Source organism: Primulina eburnea, chromosome 5, assembly GCF_022965805.1.
Source record: "Primulina eburnea isolate SZY01 chromosome 5, ASM2296580v1, whole genome shotgun sequence".
In the NCBI taxonomy this organism is placed as follows: domain Eukaryota; kingdom Viridiplantae; phylum Streptophyta; class Magnoliopsida; order Lamiales; family Gesneriaceae; genus Primulina; species Primulina eburnea.
In genome coordinates, this window is record NC_133105.1 from 34,572,169 (window position 1) to 34,594,831 (window position 22,663).

Genomic DNA, 22,663 nt, shown 5'->3' on the forward strand with positions numbered 1-22,663 from the left:
CATATTAACTGGACCTAATTACCTCACTTTGCTAAGAAACCTAAAAATCGTCTTGAATTCGGAAAGGGTAGCATATACACTGACTAAGTCGCCCCCTGTTGAGGCTCCGACTGACTGCAATCCTGTGGAATTGCAGGCTTACAAGGAATGGTGTGACCATGACTTGATAGCCAGGTGTTATATGCTGACTTCTATGAATGATGAGCTGCAGAGGCGTTTTGAGGATGCAAAGAATGCTGCTGACATTCATAAGCACCTCAAAGAGCTCTTTGGTGAGCAAACTCGGCCTCTTAGGCATGCTACCGTCAAGGAGCTGATCACTTTGCGCATGCGAGATGGGGCCTCGGTCCATGAGCATGGCCTAAAGGTGATCGGGCTCGTGGACAAGCTTGTTGGCATGGATCTGATCTTGCCTTCGGAGATGACCACCGACGTGTTGCTCTTATCGCTGCCTAGCTCATTTGATCCTTTTGTGGTGAACTTCAACATGAACAAGATGGAGCCGACCCTTGAGGAGTTGGTGAATATGCTTGTTACGTTTGAATCCACCATCAAGAAAGAGAAGTTGGTTCTTTATGTGGGTTCTTCATCTGGTACGAAGATTGATCCACATGGGAAAGCAAAGAAGCGTTCTTTCCCACGTCCCAAGAAGAACGTGCCCTTGTTGAGGCAATCTCCAAATCCCGTTGTGGCAGCCACACCAGTTAGGGCTGACAAGACTAGTGATGTTCGTCATCACTGCAAGATGCCTGGACATTGGAAGCGAAATTGCAAAGAATATCTTGCCCAGAAAAGTTCTGGAAACGGTATGTTCTAAATTGAAGTAAACATTTCAATTAACTCTACTTCTTGGGTATTTGATACCGGTTATGACTCACATCTCTGTAATGGGTTACAGGTGATGGGATGAAGTAGGAAGTTTAAGGGAAGGTGAGACCTTCTTGAGAATGGGCAATGGAGCAAGAGTTGCTGCCAAGACCTTAAGAAATGTTTACTTATTGTTGAACAATGATTTTAAGTTAATTTTAAGAGATGTTTTGTTTGTACCTTTTTTGGTGAAAACATTGTTTCCATTTTTATTGTGATAAAGATGGATATTCTTGTCTATTTAGCAAAGGTGTTTGCAACATTTACAAGAATGAATGTTTAATTGGTGCTTGAGAACTTGAAAACGATCTCTATAACTTAAAAATAAAAGATATTCCACTAAATGTCCATTCAAAGGCAGACACCATATGAGATATGGATGGGTAAGCCTCCCAAGTATTCTTATCTTAGAATATGGGGGTGCCCAGCTTATGAAGCAGGTAGTGGGAGATAAATTGGATAGTCGATCCATTTTATGCTACTTTGTGGGATATCCAAGGAATTAAGTTGGATATCATTTTTTATCATCCCCAAGAAACAAAAGTGTTTGTTTCTAGGAATGCAACCTTTTTGGAAAAGGAATTTCTATTGGATAGAAAATGGGAGATGATAGAACTCGAAGAGGTTCGAGAAACACCCACAATTATAGAACCCACACCCGAAGAGCCAAAAGAGGAGATACAAGCTCCTAAAAGATCCGAGAAAGTCTCGAGACCACCTATGAGGTATGGTCAGCTTCTTGAAGAGGGCCATGATGAGCCTAACCATGGATGTGATCCAAGGACCTTCAAGGAAGCGTTATCTGATGCCGATTCATCCAAATGGCTTGAAGCTATGGAATCTGAGTTGAATTCCATGCATTCGAACCAAGTGTGGGATCTTATAGATCCACCTGAGGGAACGGTTCCCATAGGGACTTGGGGCGGATGGGAAGGTATTGACCTTCAAGGCGCGATTGGTGGCAAAAGGATATACTCAAAGACAAGGAGTTGACTTTGAAGAAACCTTTTGACCAGTTGCAATGTTCAAATCTATAAGGATATTGCTAGCCATAGCTGCATGGTATGACTATGAGATATGGCAGATGGATGTTAAGACAACCTTTCTTAATGTGGATATTAAGGAAGTGATTTACATGTCTCAAACCTGGAGGGTTTACATCTATTGGAAGTGAGCATATGGTATGCAAACTTCAGAAATCTATTTATGGTCTAAAGAAGGCATCTAGGAGTTGGAACCTCAGATTCGATAGTACAATCAAAGAGTTTGGTTTTGATAAGAATCCTGAGGAACCCTGTGTGTATAAGAAGGACAGTGGGAGTGTTGTGACATTCCTGGTGCTTTATGTTGATGACATTCTACTCATTGGGAATGATGTAGGAATGTTGCAATCAACTAAGATATGGTTAGCGAGTAAGTTCTCGATGCAGAACTTGGGTGAAGCATCTTTTGTATTGGGATACAGATCTATAGAGATAGATCAAGAAGATTGCTTGGTCTCACCCAGTCCACATACATTGATACCATCGTGAAGCGGTTCTCGATGGATGAGTCCAAGAGAGGACATCTACCAATGTGTCATGGCGTGTCCCTATCCAAGTCTGTCTCCCAAGACTGATGCAGAGATAGCGGCGATGACAAGCATTCCTTATGCATATGCGATTGGTAACATCATGTATGGGATGATATCTACACGTCCTGACGTGGCTTTCGCACTAAGTGTAGTGAGTAGATATCAATCGAACCCCGGTCTTCCACATTGGGAAGCTGTGAAAGACATCCTCAAGTAGTTGAGAAGGACCAATAAATTGTTCTTGGTCTATGGGGTGGAGAACTGAAATTGGAAGACTATACCGACTCTAGCTTCCAAAGCGATATTGATGACTCGAAGTCAACCTCTAGGTTTGTATTCATGCTCAATGGTGCTGCTATCTCTTGGAAGAGTTCCAAGCAAGACAATACTGCGGATTCCAGCACAGAGGCCGAATACATTGCTGCATCAGATGCAGCAAGGGAGGCTGTTTGGATAAGGGATTTCGTCCAAGAGTTGGGCGTTATTCCTAATTGAGTTGCTCCTATCCCAGTGTTGTGTGACAACACGGGAGCTTTAGCTCAAGCAAAGGAGCCAAGGTCTCATCAGAAATCCAAACTAGTATTGAGAAAGTACCACATCCTCGGAGAGATTGTGGAAAGTAGAGAAGTGTCTTTTGACATAGTCGGCTCCGCAGATAATGTTGTTGATCCACTAGCTAAGCCTTTACCTGGACCATTATTCGACAAGCATCGCGAATCAATGGGTTTAAAGCATATGGGTAGTTGGCTCTAGTGCAAGTGGGAGATTGTTAGAGTAGGTGCCCGTCGAGCCAAGTGTTGGCCGAGTGTTCACAATGAAACTCTATGTATAAGCAATCTTTATTTTACTAATATTTGATATTATTATTTTGGCACATCTTTATCTGTATACCCATGCTAGTTGCATAGATAAAGCCCTTGAATATACAAATAGTAGAAAGAATATGAGATGCTCATATGATGAGTATCATGAAACTCATATTTGTAATACTGTATATTCTAAACGGTTCCTAGTCGATTCAGCCGCCACTAAGAAGATATAGGCCGCTAGAGTTCGAGACTAGTATCTGCGATGTGAGTACCATGTTTCATTGGTAGGGGACATTGTGATGTCCGAACATGCAGATAGGTGCTCCTTGTAGAGTGCACTGAACGACCCTCCATAAAAAGACTTTCCAAGTGGTTCTCACTTATCGAGTGGAAATGTCCTAGTTTATGGTTGTACAGAATTAGTCCTTATGACCCGGGACAACATTGAGACTCTATGTGCTAGGATTATACTTTGACTTGTTTACCGACTCTCATGGGGTCATCAGGTGGCAAGGTTGGGTGTTCTGTCGAAACACATAGGAGTCGATGCATTGTAGTCGGGGATTCACCGCTTACCTTCGGGTACGGATATCCTATGTGTTATCATGTATATGTAGGTTGAAATCTCTGGCCAGAGTATGGTGGTAATTATGAAAGGGGTTTCATAGATTACACCATCGATGCAACTACGACATGACACATAGTATCGATTCATTGACAACTCTCGATAAACCAATGGTTGTCGAATCGATCGGGATATATGAGTTGAAGGGACCGTACTGTACGCTAACCATAATTGAATGGTTCTTGCAGGCACTATCATTTGATACCTAGGGAATCATTTAAGCGATGCTGCTAGGCGTTTAACATGATTGGTTGGGTACTATCAGACTTGAGTTCTGACGTTCTTGTTATCAAGGTGTTGATAAGTAAGAATGGAGCAATTGGGGTATGCTCATATAAGGACATGTTTAGTCCGAATCACATGGAGATGTGAACCCACGGCTAGTTGTATCAATGAACCATTGAGGGCCACACAAGTACTAGCTTTCTAGATCCCGTTGAGAAGTAAAAATAGTTCAATGTGTTGAACGGCTTATAAAGGAGTTTATAAGCGTAAGGAAAATTAGAAGTATGACTTCTATAAAGGAGAAAATAGTTCAATGTGTTGAACGAATTATAAATGAGTTTATAAGTGTAAAGAAAAATAGAAGTATGACTTCTATGAGAGAAATGTAAATTTTAATTTATGGAAGTGTTCCTAAATTAAAATTTGGCCAAGTAAATAATGTATTTGAAAATTGTGATTTTCATAAACATTATTATGGACTAAATTAAATTAATTCAAGTGTTGAATTAATTAAACACTAGTGGACCTAGTAGAGTCCAAATAATTAAATTAATTCTAGTGTTGAATTAATTAAATATTATTGAGTCTTGTAGAGCTCAATTTAAATTAATTATTTAACTAGTGGGACTTGGGTAAATTCAAGTAATGTTTAATTAGTCTCAAATATGTTTGAGATAATTAAATTTAGTCCATGGTTTTTATTTTGATAAAAACCATATAATATGCATGCATGGGAGGTGAAAGGTTGGGAGACTACTTTTTGAGTTTTCAAGGCATAGCATGCACCTTTTTGACACAACTTTTCCCACAACCAAAAAAAAATGTCTCTCCTTCTCTCCTAGGATGAATAGTGTCGAAAATACTATTCACTTTCTCTCCAAGTTTTCTCTCCATTTTTGTTCTTCAATTTGTTGAGGAACACCGCACTTCTCTTTGAAAAATCCTCATATTTTTCTAGTGCAAAATATGAGGGGATCTACCTAGTTGGTGGTGGGCTTAATTTGAAGGAAAGATTCAAGGTAGGAGGAAGCTTGTAGATTTCTTCATGCTATTCAAGAGCTTTGTTGTTTGACAACAAAGTTGGAGCCATAATCAATCTCTTGAGATTGATAGGTAACGATTTTCTTGCACCCTATGTATGACATTATGTGTTTTTATTGTATTTGCTACACTTTAATCATGGTGGCCGAATTTTTGTTGTAAAAATCAAATTTTTTAAACTTCCGTTGTGCTTCCGGTCACCGTAACCGATCCCCTTTCACGTTGTTGCACCTATGTATGATTATTATGTTGTTGGGTCGATATGTGGTACGTCGTTTAGTGTCGATAGGCACTCGAATGCATTAGAAGTCGTAGGAAAGAAATTAGTGTCCATTGTCACGTTTTTGAAATTGTATGCGTCGTAAGATGAACGTCGTTGCTTGTGATGTTGTACGAAATTGGTTTTATGTTATGGTATGCTAGGATGGGTCTCGAGGTGTCGGTTCATAGTTCGTGCAACCGCGTCTAGAAAGTTAAGCAAAGCATGTACAAGAATTTTCGTAAGTTCGCGATCACAGTGGCCACACGGACCTTCCCACGGACCCGGTCACGGGGTCCGTGCCCCTCCTCCCTTTCAATGTCTTTTTCCAGAGTCTACACGGACCCCTACACGGACCTCAGCACGGGGTCCGTGTCTCCCCTTTTCTGTACGCACATTTTACAATACCTACACGGACCCAGAGCCGGACCTGGGCACGGGGTCCGTGTCCTTCACATTTTGGGAAAAATGTTATAACACACTTGAGGTTTGATGTCATGGTTTAGTGCAAGGATTTTCAAGGTCGTGTCATGGGAAATGTTAGAACGTCCTAAGTATTGATTTGGACTTGAGAGTAAGTATGATTCCTACGTTTAAGTTATGCAAATTCATGTTAGTTGGTGCAGCAACGGCCCCGATCGAAGTCCAACGAATCCCTCAACGCCAAGTAAGTATGTTGACGTGCAAAGAAAATATGTCAAGTTTTTGAGGTATGCTAAATGTCTTGTGACCAAATTATGTTAGGATTGGAAAGCGTTAAATTATGAACGGGGACCAATCCGCCTGTTAAATTATGAACGGGTTAGATCATGGTTGGAAAGGGTTAAATTATGAACGGGGACCAACCAGCCCGTTAAATTATGAACGGGGATCTTATGTATGTGGCAGTGGATACGTCCCTGTCAGCCCAGTACTGTGGTGTGTCTGATCAGGCGTTTATTATGTATGGGTCACTTGCTTTGAAACATCCTCTACGCAAAATGATGAAGTTACGTATGTTCAAGTATGAAATATGTTTATGAAAGTTTATGTTGATGGCACGTCTAACTATGTATGTACGTATGTTCAAGTTACGTTATGCAAGCTCAAGTTTCAAGTTATGTATGTCCTATTTTAAAGTTGCATGCGATCTTATTATGTAGTACTCGTTATTCCAGTTTATACGTGTTGAGTCTTTAGACTCACTAGACTTGATCGATGCAGGTGACTATGTTGAGGAGACAGGAGGTGATGACCAAGGGGCAGGCTTGGGCTGAGTGGCAGGCTATACCCGAGGACCGCAATGTTTATGTTTTTATGCAAGTTTAAAATACTCTGATTTTTAAATATTTGGATGCGAAATATTTGGAGACAGCTTCTTTTAGCAAAATTTTATTGGTAACGGATGATTGTGAGGTTTATTTTATGAATGTTGAGTGACGACCGTATGGATGTTTTTATTTAAGAAAATTTTTAATTTTTCCGCAAATTTTAAGTATGAGAAGTACGGTTCGTCACAAGACACGTGCGCTGCACGTGTGGATAGTAAGTAAAGTTGTAAACGTATATTATCGATAATACAAACAACAGGCACAATAATAAAGATAATAATATTTTATTGCAAAATAGATTAATTTCAAAGTTTATCAATATAACATCCCTTCATAGTTTTTCCTTTTGATCTTTATATCTTGCTTTTTTGGTATCTCTGGGATTTTAGCTTGTTTTCGGCTTCTACGAGTGAATGTTGATAGCTTCTCTTCATCTCGTATGTCACTTGATTGGATTTTCAGCTTCTCTGTGCTCTTGTTGTGTTTACCTTTTTTCTTTGCTTTTCTGGTATGTGGTGAACTACTTTTTTTCCTCTGAACTTGAAGTTGAAATACTCTTCATTTTCTTAACATCTTCGGAGTTGGCTTGTATTTTTTTCTCTGTCACCAATCCTTCGGCTATGATGGACACTGTGCCATTATTTTGTTTTACATTGTTGTCCAACTTAAACAAGAATCTGTGTTTGACAGTATTTTGCTCCTCAAGTTGTTGGAGATATTGGTATTTCATCCTGAAATTAAGAAATGTTATTTTTTATCGATGTGAAATTGAAGATGAACTATTGTTATATTACAAAATATGTTACCTTAAATGTCTTGTCAATGAACTCCTGCACTCGGAAGCCTATCAACATCGCAACAATATCCTCAAACAAAGTAATCCTTGCCATCAAATCATTTTCTTGTACAGTTAATGATAAACGATACATGTTTATATTTCATTGTATGATGTAAATATTTAATTATGTTATTTGTAATTATATGGTGCTAGTGATTATCATCTTACCATGGAATGATCTTACTGTTGAAGTCGATGCAGTGGATGCAATTGTTTCCTTCAGTTGTTTTTGTGATTGCTTTTAGACAGTTTTGACATGCGTCATACCTTGGGGTCAATTTGTTCTCAATCTTTGAAATAATTCCTTCGAGAAAATAGTAGTGATTCTGTAGACGACGATAACATGGGCAAACAACAGGGACGGATCTACCATAAGGCTCATGAGGGCCATGGCCCCCCCAACTTTTTAAATTTTTTTTATTGATATTGATTTTTGAAATATATATATATATATATATATATATATATATATATATATATATATATATATATATATAAATGACCCACCACAATAAATTAAAGAGCATGTTCTCCATGGCAAGACAAGAGTTTCTGTAAGTGTAAAAACCCGGGTTCGAATCTTATGTAAAGTTTTTTCTACTGTCAGGTGATGAGGCTGCTGACTCTTCCAGTTTTTATCGTTACTACAGAACGATCATTCTCAACTATGAATATCGTCAAAACTATGATTCATAGCAAAATGAATGATAATTTTCTCTCTAATGTATTGATGGTATTTATTTAAAGAGAAATTGCTTAAAATATTTGTATAAATGTTATTATTGAAGAGTTTGAAAATTTTAAGGAAGGTCGAATTCGTTTTAGCTTGAAATTTTCTTTCTAAAATGTATTGTTTATGTTTAGTTGAATATAACCGATGTAATTTTTGTCTTTCCTCTTTTAACATTTTGTCTGTATTTTATAAGCGGCCCCCACAGAGTCGAAATTCTAGATCCGCCCCTGGCAAACAATAATTGATATTGGATTGACTACTACAATGTTTTTGTTTGGGAAAGGTGACCAAAATGTTCTATTGTTTTTCAAGAGTATATATGGAGTACATATATCAAATACTGCAACCTATTGCTTGTTAAGCATTTATATGCTAATGATGTAGATAAGGACAATATCTAATCATGCATTTATTTGCTAATGATGTTGATAAGGACAAGATCAAATCATGTTTACCTATGTTAAAGTATATATTTCCTTTTGTAATTGTGCAATAGTGACAGTCTTCGAACTTAATACCATCTTTTCCTTATACATCATATCCAAGTTGCTGTTGTTTTGATCAGTTTCCGACCTGTTCATGTGTGCAAAATAATGACATTCTAAAGGAATATTATTTCACGATAATATAAATGAGGTGTAGATTAAAATTTACTATAGATTATACCATGAAATCAAGTCCTTGGCTTCGGCGCAGCAAATTGGATTCCGCAGCATTCCCGTTGTTGAAAACGATAGCAATTGATTTACTCCTGAATCATTTTGCCAATGATGAGAAATATATGTTATCAGAATTTTATTTAATGTATGATTAGTTAAGTTTTCTGACTTTGGTAGGATTGTGCTTTCATGTTAAAAAACGCTATCACTGGATGTTCAGTTTCCATAGCCTGCAACAAAAGGCCTTCATTGAATGCTAGATCGTCCCATAAAGTTAATGTAATTTATCCAACCTATATAGAAATCGACATTGCAAATTAATATTTGATTAAACTATAAGTATTAATTTGGTAAATACTTACATTGGACTGATCAATATGATTTCCCTTCTATCTGCAGTAGGCTTTTTTGACGTTTTGAAACAAACCAAATGTTTAACTCTTTTTACAATTCCTATAACATCTGTGAGGAAATACAAATTTTGATCAGCAAATAATATTTCGATATGAACATAAAAATGTATAAAAAATGATTATTACCATGGTATTCATCTTTCCATTAATTATTCTTGATATCTGCAAATTTCTTGAAACTGAAATTGAGTGCGTATGATATGTATGGTTGAACTTCAATTCTTGTAGTTACTTGGAAAATCAATTCAAGTTTTGGGTTGACATTTGGGAAAGATTGATTAATTTGTTTGACAATATGGTCGAAGATATGGTAGGTATTATTATTGTTGTGCATCTGGTTTTGGAATTGTTGTATTGTACTTGTGAATATAAGACCATGAATCATATCACCCTTGAGTTGAATACATAATATTTATCATAATGATGTTAAATCAATATATACAATAATATATGAAAGTATGATGTGAATTTGAAGCAAATAATTGATATTATATAAAAAATTTGTATTCATTACATCACTAACCTTTTCATCCATGAAAATTAGTTTTCGAATGGATTTTGAGTTCAGCTGCGTCTCCATCTGACTACCTTGGCGAACAACAATTACTTTGATTGATGCATCCTTTTGGTTCTGAAAGAATTGATAGATACAACTGTATAATTATTCAAAAGAGTTGATATTTCCTAACAAATATTATTTTGTTTGACTTAGTTAACAAAAAATAATTTATATGTAGGTCAGGTTTATCAGGTATTTATGGTGCGTAGTTGGGTTTCATGAATTGTTATTAGGGCATCCGCATCCGTTCGAATTAATCCATGTTAATAACTCTCCATCTCATCAAAAATTATGGGGTCCACGAGCCACATATTCATTACATTAACACTTTCTCATTATTAACACACACCCACATTCATTTAATATCAACTTTCATTATTTATGGATCCCACTGTCCACTTACTCATTTTTTTTATTTTACAACAAATATTACTAAAAATAAATAGTATTATTATTTTAAAATTAACTTATTTCCAATATTCATTAAAATATTATTAAGAAATGAAAAAAATATTGGACTCTTTTATTTAAAATAATATAAAACACAAATTTTTTTAAAAAAACACAAAATACATTGAAAACGAATTACGATAATTGAAAAGAGAATTACATCAATCGAAAATTACATATTTCATTTCTCTCTAATTTGGTCACACAGATGTTCATGAACTATAAGCTGCTCCGGCGTCATTTGTGAAGTGTCTTTCGAAAGGATTTCGTATTCCTTAAGCAAATATTTGCTCTTTTTAGCTTCAGATTTGTTCAAAGCCGCTTTTGCTTTCATCTCCTCTATTGTCACCCATTTGGCTTAAAGATATGCTTCAACAAAGAAATGATGAAATTGATAAATGTTGTGGGATGAATTTGTAGAAATTGATTAGTATATATAGTGAATAAATTTTAGTAAATAGCATATGTAGTATTTAATTTTGAAAATAGCCGTTGGTGAATAATTTGGCCGTTTGAAAAGAGCCGTTGGTGATAATTAGCGATGGTTTTTAGCGACGGTTTTTTAAAAACCGTCGCTTTTTAGTTTGCAACGGTTTACAAAAAACCGTCGCAAATTTCGAAATAATTCCGTTCATTCTGATGAATTTCTTGGCTGCTATGTTAGCCAAGATTATTAACACATGCACCCATATTGGTGCATGAACATTAATGGGTGTTATTAACACCCATTAACCCATCAATGTGGGTGCCCTTAGAAGGAAAAATGAACAGACTCTTGAAAGTCTTTTCGAATTTAGCAACTATTTTAAATAATAAAAACAAAAAAGTTTGAAAGGTCAAAAGTTATTATTAATAATAATAATAAACATAATCATTAATTGAATTCAGAAATCTAGGATCACAGTTGACGAACAAATCATTAAAATGAAAATATTTTTCTCATAGATGAATAGATTTGCTGACATGTGGCCATGTCTTTCTTATCTGTACTTCCCCCACCCAAAAAACTTGACTTTGGCTTAGCGGTGGCAATATATATTTAATTAATAATTAAATATTTATATATTATTTTAAACCGACATTTACATACTTGTATACTTATTGTAACTGGAACGACGAAAGTAAAGTTCACAACAAAAATAAAATAATAAATGACTTTCTAGATGATTCATGATAAAATTCCCAATAAAAATAAAATAATAAAAATGAGTACCTTGGACTTCATAATTGAGCCAAAATCCAAGAAAATTAAAATTCTAGCATGTGGAATAAAAAAATGACTTGCTAGAAATTAATAATGACTAAAAACTATAGGGCATAAATGACAATTCACAATTCAATATTTATATAGGTAATTTATAGATAATAGATATTAATAATTAATAATAACTAAAAGCCAAAAGACATAAATGACAATTCACAATTCAATGTTTATTGGCTCTTTTATATAGGTAATATTTATATAAGTAATATAGCTAGTGGATGGATAATAGACTTATATAGGTAATAGATTATAGAGGTAATAGATAACTTGTTGGGATCGGTTATTGGGGTAACATCGTTGAGCTATAATAGCTCGGTTCTTGAAATATTGAACACCGATGAATTAAATCGAGTTTGATATGAAATCAAGCGGAAAACACTCGAAATAATCCTTCGTAGAAACCGAATAAATATTTTATAAACCATTTAAGATATATGCAAGTTGAATGAGTAAAAAGATTTTCGGTTGAAGCATTTTATCAAACACTTGGTATGCAATATTTTGGTATTTGAAGAACACATAAAATGCTTCAACAATGCATCTTTAAAACTAATGGAAATGATAAGTAAATGCAATAAACAAATAGACACGAATTTGTTTATGGATGTTCGGAGATTTCAAACACTCCTACGTCACCCTTTCTTCCCCTTGGGAAGGATTCACTAGAAGACTTTGATTCATACAACTCTTTGTACAAACCCGATCCGGAAGGGCAGCACCCAACTAGAACTCCTAGCACTCAAGATTGTAGGCAGCACCTCACAATCAGCATATTGTTTAATGTCTCATATGCAAAGACTACATACACAAGTTTTACGTCTTTGTGCAAGACTCACTCAACTAAACTTGTAAACTCAACTCTCTCATATATGTGTGAGTGATTGTGTGTGTGTGAGGAATTTATCTTTTACAGTGCACATCTCAAATGTATCCTCACACAAGGGCTTGTGCTCTCAACTAGCTGATTTCTTCATGCTAACTGCCCATGCTTTGAATCCCCTTCCAAAGCTATTGTTTGATCTTCAATATGTTGTATTTATAAGCCCCAACATTGATATATACGTTAGACACAAGAATATGACCGTTTGGAAAGTTTCTGTGCTGTTTCGGTAATTGCAACGGTCAAATTCAGCAATTTTCCCGACTGGTCAACTCTGGTCAACTGGTCAACTCTGGTCAACTCAACTGATCGTTCAGTTCAACTGGTCAGCAGGTCAGCAGCTGGTTCAGTTCACCAGGTCTGGTTCAGTTGAGTTTCAACCGGTTTGCTGAAATCAGCCTAACTGATTTCAGTTGGTGCAGAACCAGTAGCTTCATCGTTATTTATCAGCATCGTAAGCTTCGATTCAGACTTTGACTTATAAGAATGATTTGTAGATATTTGTCTTATCTTTCCAACGCATACTGAATCGCTTCGTTTCGATAACCGAGCTGAGAGATATGATCAAAATACCACAGCTGCTCAAAGCCAACTGATTGTTGTTTTCGTGCAATCAGTTCGTCATTTCAGCGATCAGTTAGCCCTTGATAACATCCGATTTTGCCCAACTGACGTGGAATACGATTTGTTCCAAATTGCGTTTTCTAATAACTCCAATTCGCGGATTGTCATTTGGATCATCCAGTTGAGAGATATCTTCAAAACACCGAAGCTCGCCAGAAATTTAGTTTGTGCAAAATTCAGTTTCAGCTTGCTTCTTGTGTTTGCAACTTCACACTTGAGTAAATATGTTAGAAACACAATAACAAGTTTTGTTAACATCAAAATCAAGATTGCGAACTTGAAAAGTTCCAACATAACAAATAATTAATAATAACTAAAAGTCAAAAGACATAAATGACAATTTACAATTCAATGTTTATTGGCTCTTTTATATATGTAGTAATGTAGTAATAAGTAATGAGCATAGAACATTTGTTTGTTGATTCCGACTTTGCAGCCTTGATGTGGCTCGTTTCGATGGTCTTATCAGAAGGTATTGTCACTCAACTAAGTGTTTTAGGTTCAATTCCGAACATTATAGTGATATATCAGGGAATACGTGGTGCCATAATCAAACAATATTTATTTTGGAGTATAATGGTACCTACCATTTCCTACAAAGACATAAAATTATAGTTTTGTTGAATGACATAGAGGTGTCAAAATCAGATACGACTCACCAACTCGAGACAGTTTGACCCGAAAAAAATCTGGTTTGGTTGTTTTCGGTTTCGGGTCAGATCGGGTTGGACCCGATAGCTGTCCTAAAAAAAATGATCGGGTTGAGTTGGTCAACCGTAAATTTTACTTTATTTTTTTAAAAAAATATAATTAATAAATATTGCTTACATTTTTATATATTGTATATTTGAAAAAATATTTATTGTATATTTATATCATAAATTTTTATAATTTAATATTTATTTTGGACATTTTTTTATTTTTTAAACAATTGTTTTTTTATTTAATACATATACTTTATTTTTCTACAATTACATTTTCAAATTAAAATACAATTAATTTTAAATTAAAATCATATATATGAGGGAGATTTTATTATTATGTATTTAAATTAAAATATTAGTATTATTTTTGTTAAAATTTTATTTAATTTTCTTTAAAAAAATTAATAAAAAAATCAAAATTAGGTTTTACGGGTTGATCGGATTGATTCAGGTTCGGGCTGAGAATTTTCAGGTTGGTTCGGGTTTCGGGTTGAGCAATTTTTGAATAATACTATATATTCAACTCCACCCAACACACCCGAATTGACACAACTACATAGGCACAAAGTAATTGATAGGTTCAGAAATTCAAAGATCAATAATTCAATGTTTAATGATGCATGGCTAAAAGTGAACTGATTCGGTTTGACAATTAAAAATTGTATCAGGTATGATTGAACTGAGTTCTTTATTGATTTCAAAAGAAGATTCACAAAAAAGGAATTCTAAATTAAAATGGTTTGAATATCTTTAATTCAAAAGATGTCTGAAAATATTTAATCTCGTCTCTAATGTCTCCATTCTCTAATTCTTCATTCACGTCTTAATCTAGTCTCTAATGTCTCCATTTTCGAGCATAATTTCAGAACAAGCTCTACAAAAAAAAAACGGGATTAGCGACGGTCAAAACCGTCGCTAATCCACAAGGCGAACGTTTTAACGACGGTTCAACAAACCGTGATTATAGGCCGCGTCGCTTTCTAAAAGCCACGGTTTTGAATCTCGCGTCGCTATATAGCGACGGTTGACTCGATGAACACCGTCGCTTCTATTTGCGACGGCTTAAACAAACCGTCGCTATATGAGCGACGGTAAAATCGTTGCTAATATTATAAAGGCCGTCGCTAAATTAAGCGACGGGGTTTTTAAGAAAGCCGTCGCTATATTAATCGGCGGTTTTTTAAAAAAACCGCCGCTTAAAAGCGACGGTTTGTAAAAATAAAATGAATAAAATAAAAACGAAAAAAATGTTAGTACAAAATAAAAAAAATCGAAACATTGAAATAATTGATAGAGTTTAACCTTATTTTAGCGAAGACACGTAGTTCCACGTAACGCTGGAAGATCACATCAACTATCAAATCTACAAAATAAATACGAAAAAATGTTAGTACAAAATAAAAAAAATCGAAACATTGAAATAATTGATAGAGTTTATCTTCTACCAGAGAGAAAGGAAGAATCGGGTATGAAAATGTTCGGTGAACCTCGGTTTATATAGAATAATAGCGACGGTTATAAGTTAAACCGTCGCTATATAGCAACGGTTTAAACCAAACTGTCGTTATAATAGCGACGGTTTTGTATATTTTGTCGTCGATCTAGATCAGCGACGGTTAGAACAGAACGTCGCCGATCTAGTTTGGCGACGGTTATAACAGAACCGTCGCTCATATAGCGACGGTATTTAGAACTGTCGCTATAATGGCAACGGTTAGTTTTTAACGGTCGCTATAATAGCTACGGGATTTAGTAAACTCGTCGCTTAATAAATTAAGCAACGGTTTACTAAAAACCATCGCTATTATAGCGACGGTTATATTAAAACCGTCGCTATATTAGCGACAATTTTTATAGTACCCGTCGCTACTATTGCGACTACCTTATAAGCCCGTCGTCATTTTGTAACAGTCGCAGTAATAGCGACAGTTAATGAAAAACCGTCGCAAACGAAGCCACGGTTATGCTTTAACTGTCGCTTTTGGAGCGATGGTTTTTATTTAACCGTCGCTTAGTTTGTGACGCGACGAGTTTATTAACTCGCGTCGCTATTTTGCGACGGTTTAAGATAAATCGTCGCTATATTAGCGACGATTTTAATTATACCGTCACTATACCTTCCGTTTTTTTGATATATTCGAGATTTTCATATTGATCGAAATTATAAGTAATGCGGATTACCGAACAGTCGACGAAATCAAAATCATTAGCAATTAGCAATTCGGAATTCACTAAAATAGACAAAAGCACGACTTTGAAGATCTAAACGATTGAATTGGGAAAAAAATGAAGTCTGTTAAAATCAGAAGAAAAAATTAATGGACCGATTGTTTTCAAATCAAAGTGCAAATATACGATCAATGATATGAACAAAATCCAACACGGTTCGTATTTGATGGACATAATTTTGACAGTTTGGAAAATTTTAAAAATTAGCCAACAATTCCACTGTCTCAGAATCAAGTGAAACATTTTCAAAAAAATCTTTCCAATCACGAACATGAAGTGTGCAAAGTTTGGTATAAAAGTGATGAGTTGTGTATAAATGAAAATTCCACAAATTTTTGGAAAAACGAAAATTTTCAGAAAATTCATGATATCTCCATGAAAAAAGGAATTTCGGGTTTGTCATTGGTACTATACACTTAAATGGTACTAGTTTAGGTTCATCTCAAAAATAGCTTCCGTTGATATATTATAATAGTGAAAACTCTTATTGGATCAAAAGTTATGGCTGATTCAAGTTTTTTCCTTCATAAAAACACATCAATTCTAAGGATATGTTGAAACAAGGTATTCTGAAACTAAGTATGCTGAATTCAGTCTGGTGATTATGGTCTGCTGAATTATGTGTATTGAATTCAGGATGCTGAAATCTGGTATGTTGAATCCAGTCCGCTGACTTTAGGCTTTCCCAACTAATTTGTTCAACTATTTTACCCAACTGATCTATTATTCAGCGCGCCTATCTTACTGATAATCATATGAGATGGTCTATCTTATTCTTCTGATATTTATATCAGTTGGTCTTTCTTATTCTTATGATATTCATATCATCTCATAATTCTCCCTACCTAGATTATGAACCCGATTCTCTCTCATAACACTTCAATGTCATGCCTTGAGACCTTAGCGTATCGTGACACTGCCATTGCTCTCAAAATACAATCGAAAACTTAAGCCTCAGAAGTAAGAATTTCAGAAACAAGTCTATTCATTCCTAATATCATAACACAATGTCTAATACAACTTTGACTATTGTTTTACAATGGTGGAAACATGAAACAAAGAATATAACAGAACATTTAGTTGTCTAACAAATGCAGTGGATTAACATAATAACTAGACAACAGAATTATCGAATCTCCTTCACCAATCCTAAAACTTAATTTTATTGACTTCTTCGATCTCTTATACATTCTTATGTGAGAGGAGTTTTGAGTGGGTGAGTGATATAATCGTCACTCAGTAAGCGGGGATTCCTCCCCGTCTCTAAATCATTTTTCCACAAAAATCGCAAGTATACTAGTAATATCATATATACAGAAATATTATTATTTTCAAAAATAAACAAGTATCAAATTTATGCACTGAACAATTATGAAGTCTATGACAAACTGATATCAGACCCCTATATTTTATTCCTCTAAGGGGTGAGGCTGGAATCAGTAATCATTAATAAGTAATGCTCGAAACATAAATCTCTACTATTAGTTCATAAATTTCTGTGCTTCAGATATATAGATTTCAAAAATCTCACTTTAAACATATATTATATATGATGTCCTTTTAAATTAGAGTACACAAGTTAAAACAAAAACTTCACTTACAATAATATGCTTGACAAAGTTTCGTTTGATGCTTAACAAAAAATATGCTCTTGCTACTAGAATGTTGCTCAAATAAGGTTGGTCCAAATGGATTGGACTTGAGTCTATTGAAAAAAGACATACAACCTTGGCAAAAACGGCATTCTTCATCCTTTTCTATCACGAGAATAAGATTTCACTAAAAGGCTTTGATATATTACAATAGTTTGTAATAATCCAATTTAGTTGGTCTTACACACTGCCAAACTGGAACTCTTAGTATAACATTTCTTTCACATATTGTAAAACTGAAATATGCTCTAATTCGTAACCTGAGTGCTACTGATAAATACAATGAGTGTGGAGCTTGAATATGCGATTGGAAATCTTGAGAATAAGATCGTATAGTGTATCGCAGTTGCTTGGTTTGATTGCTTCGTATATTTGCGTGTTCTTGTTCATTACTTGCTTTCAAATGATTCGATCAACTATATATGGTCTTCAATCTCAACGGTCACACTGAATGCATTTAATATTCATTTAATGACAAATATCTGTTGATTCGGCATGTAGTATGTAATGCCCGAGATTTAATTACTGTAATCAGATGTTGATTAATTGACATAATTGAGGTTATAGGAACTCAAATGACGAAGCCGGGCGTGGTTTATTTTAAACCAAGATGTTGAACCGAACATCTCAAGATGTTAGACCGAACATCTCGCGCCCGAGCGGTAGAAAAGCACCGCCCGAGCGCGATTGTTTAATTGCCGAGGGCCGAGAATTGCTCGCCCGGGCGGAAACTTTTGACCGCCCGAGCGCCAGGAGATGTTCAGCCGAGGATCTCGACCGAAACTGCCTCGCCCTAGCGGTAGGTTTTGACCGCCCTAGCGAGAGACGTGTAGTAAGAAGAATAAGCCACTTGCCTTACATGCGGGAATGTGTATATATATATGTTTAAGCATGAAATTCTTCAAATTTCAGCCGAGGGAAACGAGAAAAGCTTAGGGAGAAAGCTTTAAGTTTCTTCGAAGACTATTATTGTGATTTTGTGCAATCCGTCTGTCTGATTTTAAATCCGACTACAGTACTGTGTTCCTATCAACGCAGACTAAAACTGAACGTAAGTTTTGTTACGTTTAGACAAGATTTGAATTTATGATATTGTCAGAATTGAATATGAGTAAGATATGGCGTTTCTGCTACCGTAGATATTGTAGAATTGAAGTCAGATTAAAGAACAGACCGTTTCTGTAATTGTTATGATTTTTGAAAGATATTGACTGAGATTCTATATCAGAATTGTGCTAATATTCAGAGTATGATTGTATTAACACTGATTATGAGTTTCAGTATGATATTTGTGATGTTCAGAGTGACGGGGTTAATCAGATTGTATTGTTAGGCCGTCGAAACATCAGTTGATTTAGATTGATCAGATTCAGATATGATTTCGACTAGATTGTGATATTATTGATATGACTCAGATTATATCTTGTTCAGACATTGATCAGATTATATACTGAATTGAGTATTGATCAGAACAGATTGTGTAGTGAGTTATTTACTGATACAGCGTAGTCAATATTGTCATTTCAGATTCGAGATGGACAGATTTGAATACCAGTCTTCGTCATCGTCAGACCGGGACGACAAAGGTATAATTCATGTGATATCTGGGAAGATACAACTCAAATCAGATTTCATTTGAGTTTCCCAATAAAATCACATACTTGATTATTGTTTATCTTTTGATATGATTATGATTTGTTTATAGAATTGTATTCGAATCTTTTGAGATAATCATGCATTGTTTACAGATGGTTATGCATTGCATTTGAGATAGGAAAGTTTGACAGAAACAGTCAGACTTCTAGACGTTCGGTGTATCGTACATAGGAGCAGACACCTGTTAGAGTAGGTGCCCGTCGAGCCAAGTGTTGGCCGAGTGTTCACAATGAAACTCTATGTATAAGCAGTCTTTATTTTAATAATATTTGAAATTATTACTTTGGCAAATCTTTATCTGTATACCCATGCTAGCTGCATAGATAAAGCCCTTGAATATACAAATAGTAGAAAGAATATGAGATGCTCATATGATGAGTATCATGAAACTCATATTTGTAATACTGTATATTCTAAACGGTTCCTAGTCGATTCAGCCGCCACTAAGAAGGATATAGGCCGCTCGAGTTAGAGACTAGTATCTGCGATGTGAGTACCATGTTTCATTGGTAGGGGACATTGTGATGTCCGAACATGCAGATAGGTGATTCTGGTAGAGTGCATTGAACAACCCTCCATAAAAGGACTTTCCAAGTGGTTCTCACTTATCGAGTGGAAAAGTCCTGGTTTATGGTTGTACAGAATTAGTCCTTATGACCCGGGACAACATTGAGATTCTATGTGCTAGAATTACACTTTGACTTGTTTACCGACTCTCATGGGGTCATCAGGTGGCAAGGTTGGGTGTTCTGTCGAAACACATAGGAGTCGATGCATTGTAGTCGGGGATTCACCGCTTACCTTCGGGTATGGATATCCTATGTGTTATCATGTGTATGTAGATCGAAATCTCTGGCCAGAGTATGGTTGTAATTATGAAAGGTGTTTCATAGATTGCACCATCGATGCAACTACGACATGACACATAGTATCGATTCATTGACAACTCTCGATGAACCAATGGTTGTCGAATCGATCGGGATATATGAGTTGAAGGGACCGTACTGTACGCTAACCATAATTGAATGGTTCTTGCAGGCACTATCATGTGATACCTAGGGAATCACGTAAGCGATGCTGCTAGGCGTTTAACGTGATTGGTTGGGTACTATCAGACTTGAGTTCTGACGTTCTTACTATCAAGGAGTTGATAAGTAAGAATGGAGCAATTGGGGTATGCTCGAATAAGGACATGTTTAGTCCGAATCACATGGAGATGTGAACCCACGGCTAGTTGTATCAATGAACCATTGAGGGCCACACAAGTGCTAGCTTTGTAAATCCCGATGAGAAGTAAAATAGTTCAATGTGTTGAACGGCTTATAAAGGAGTTTATAAGCGTAAAGAAAATTAGAAGTATGACTTCTATAAAGGAGAAAATAGTTCAAAGTGTTGAACGGCTTATAAATGTGTTTATAAGCGTAAAGAAAAATAGAAGTGCGACTTCTATGAGAGAAATGTAAATTTTGATTTATGGAAGTGTTCCTAAATTAAAATTTGGCCAAGTGAATAATGTAATTGAAAATTGTGATTTTCATAAACATTATTATGGACTAAATTAAATTAATTCAAGTGTTGAATTAATTAGACACTAGTGGACCTAGTAGAGTCCAAATAATTAAATTAATTCAAGTGTTGGATTAATTAAATAATATTGAGTCTTGTAGAGCTCAATTAAAATAATTATTTAAACTAGTGGGACTTGAGTAAATTCAAGTAATGTTTAATTAGTCTCAAATATGTTTGAGATAATTAAATTTAGTCCAAAGTTTTTAATTTGATTAAAAACTATATTGTATGCATGCATGGGAGGTGAAGGGTTGGAGATTACTTTTGAATAAAATAATGGCATGGCATGCTACTTTTCACTTTTGCTTTTTGCAACACAAAGACATGGAATTAAAAAAATGATTCTCCCTTCCCTCCACAATGAGATGGCCGAAACCTCTCTTCCTCATTCTCTCCATTTTTCTCTTCTTTTGTGTTCTTCAATTTGTTGGAGAAAACACACACTTCTCTTTGAAAAATCCTCACATTTTTCTAGTGCAAATTGTGAGGGGATCTACCTAGTTGGTGGTGGGCCTAATTTGAAGGAAAGATTCAAGAAGAAAGGAGGAGAGCTTGTAGATTCATCTTCCATTCAAGAGCTTTGTTGTTCAACAACAAAGTTGGAGCCACAATCAACTTTTTAAAGTTGATAGGTACATTTCTTTAACATCCTATGTATGGTTTTGATTTTGTAAATATTACACAAGATTTATATAATGGTGGCCGAAATTTTATGTCAAAAATTCGAAAATTTTGCTTCCGTTGCGTTTCCGGCCACCGTAACCGGTCCGCTTTCAAGTGGTATCAGAGCTAAGGTTACGGATTTTGTGTAATATTTACGTAATATTATGTTGAGATCGATTTCTAACCGCTTGAGAAATTTTTTGGTGCATGTATGGTGAAGGCCGAAATTTTTTGAAGAAAAACAAAAAAAAAAAAAATGTTTTTCGGGCAGCCCGAGGGGCTGCCCGAAAATTTCGGGCAGCATAGGGCAGCCCGAGGGGCTGCCCGAAATGTTCAGTTTTTAAAATTAAAAAAAAAAATTTTTTTGTTGCCGGAATCCGGCGATGGAGCTCCGGCGACGGCGATGACGGCTAGGGTTTCCAAAAGTGTTTTGGACAATCTTAGTGTCATGGGCCTTGAGATGTTGGGCCATTGGATGGACAACATTATTTGTGAAATTTAAATGGGCCTAAGTATTTTTGGTGAAAAATGGGTTTTTGTAAATATTACACAAGAAACTTTTGGTGGCCGAAATTTTGTCATAAGATTCAAAATAAATATCAAGCCCGAAAAGAGGAATTATAAATTTGTTTATAATTTCTTTGTCTTCCATCGACAATGGGTGCATGATGAACGCTACCCGTACTCGGGGCTCGGCTCATATTATTGGGGGAGCCTCGAGTGCCGGAAAGCTGTGACATCCATTGACATGGTGATGTGAACTACGTGGAACTCCCATGATTTCGGCTCATATTATTGAGGGAACTCATGGCGACCGTCCATTAAGGTTCAACATCGATGGGTAAGGCTTGACACGTGAAGATGAACGACGTCATATTATTGGGTCCTAATCAAACGTGAGACAAAAGTTTACGTTAAGGGTTGCATTGTGATGCAATTGGAAACTACCTTTTAGGTTTTGTGATTGGCTGATATTATTCGGGATCATAATTCGCTAATTGGACCTTACGTACCTACTGAGGAAAGGAGTTTCCCGTTTTCACTAGAGGGTAGTGAAAGAT

The 22,663-nt window shown here is 35.7% G+C and overlaps 2 long non-coding RNA genes across 2 annotated transcripts; both read right to left on the minus strand.

The window, feature by feature from the left end:
* Positions 1 to 7,429: 7,429 nt before the first annotated feature.
* LOC140831822 (uncharacterized) lies at positions 7,430 to 8,854 on the minus strand. The gene is made up of 3 exons (XR_012117959.1): positions 8,736 to 8,854; positions 7,716 to 7,873; positions 7,430 to 7,591 (listed from the first exon to the last, which is right to left on the minus strand). It is a non-coding gene; the product is annotated as an uncharacterized lncRNA (long non-coding RNA).
* Positions 8,855 to 8,882: 28 nt separating this feature from the next.
* Positions 8,883 to 9,985, minus strand: LOC140831821 (uncharacterized). Its single transcript, XR_012117958.1, has 4 exons — positions 9,876 to 9,985; positions 9,479 to 9,743; positions 9,109 to 9,401; positions 8,883 to 9,031 (listed from the first exon to the last, which is right to left on the minus strand). It is a non-coding gene; the product is annotated as an uncharacterized lncRNA (long non-coding RNA).
* Positions 9,986 to 22,663: the final 12,678 nt, after the last annotated feature.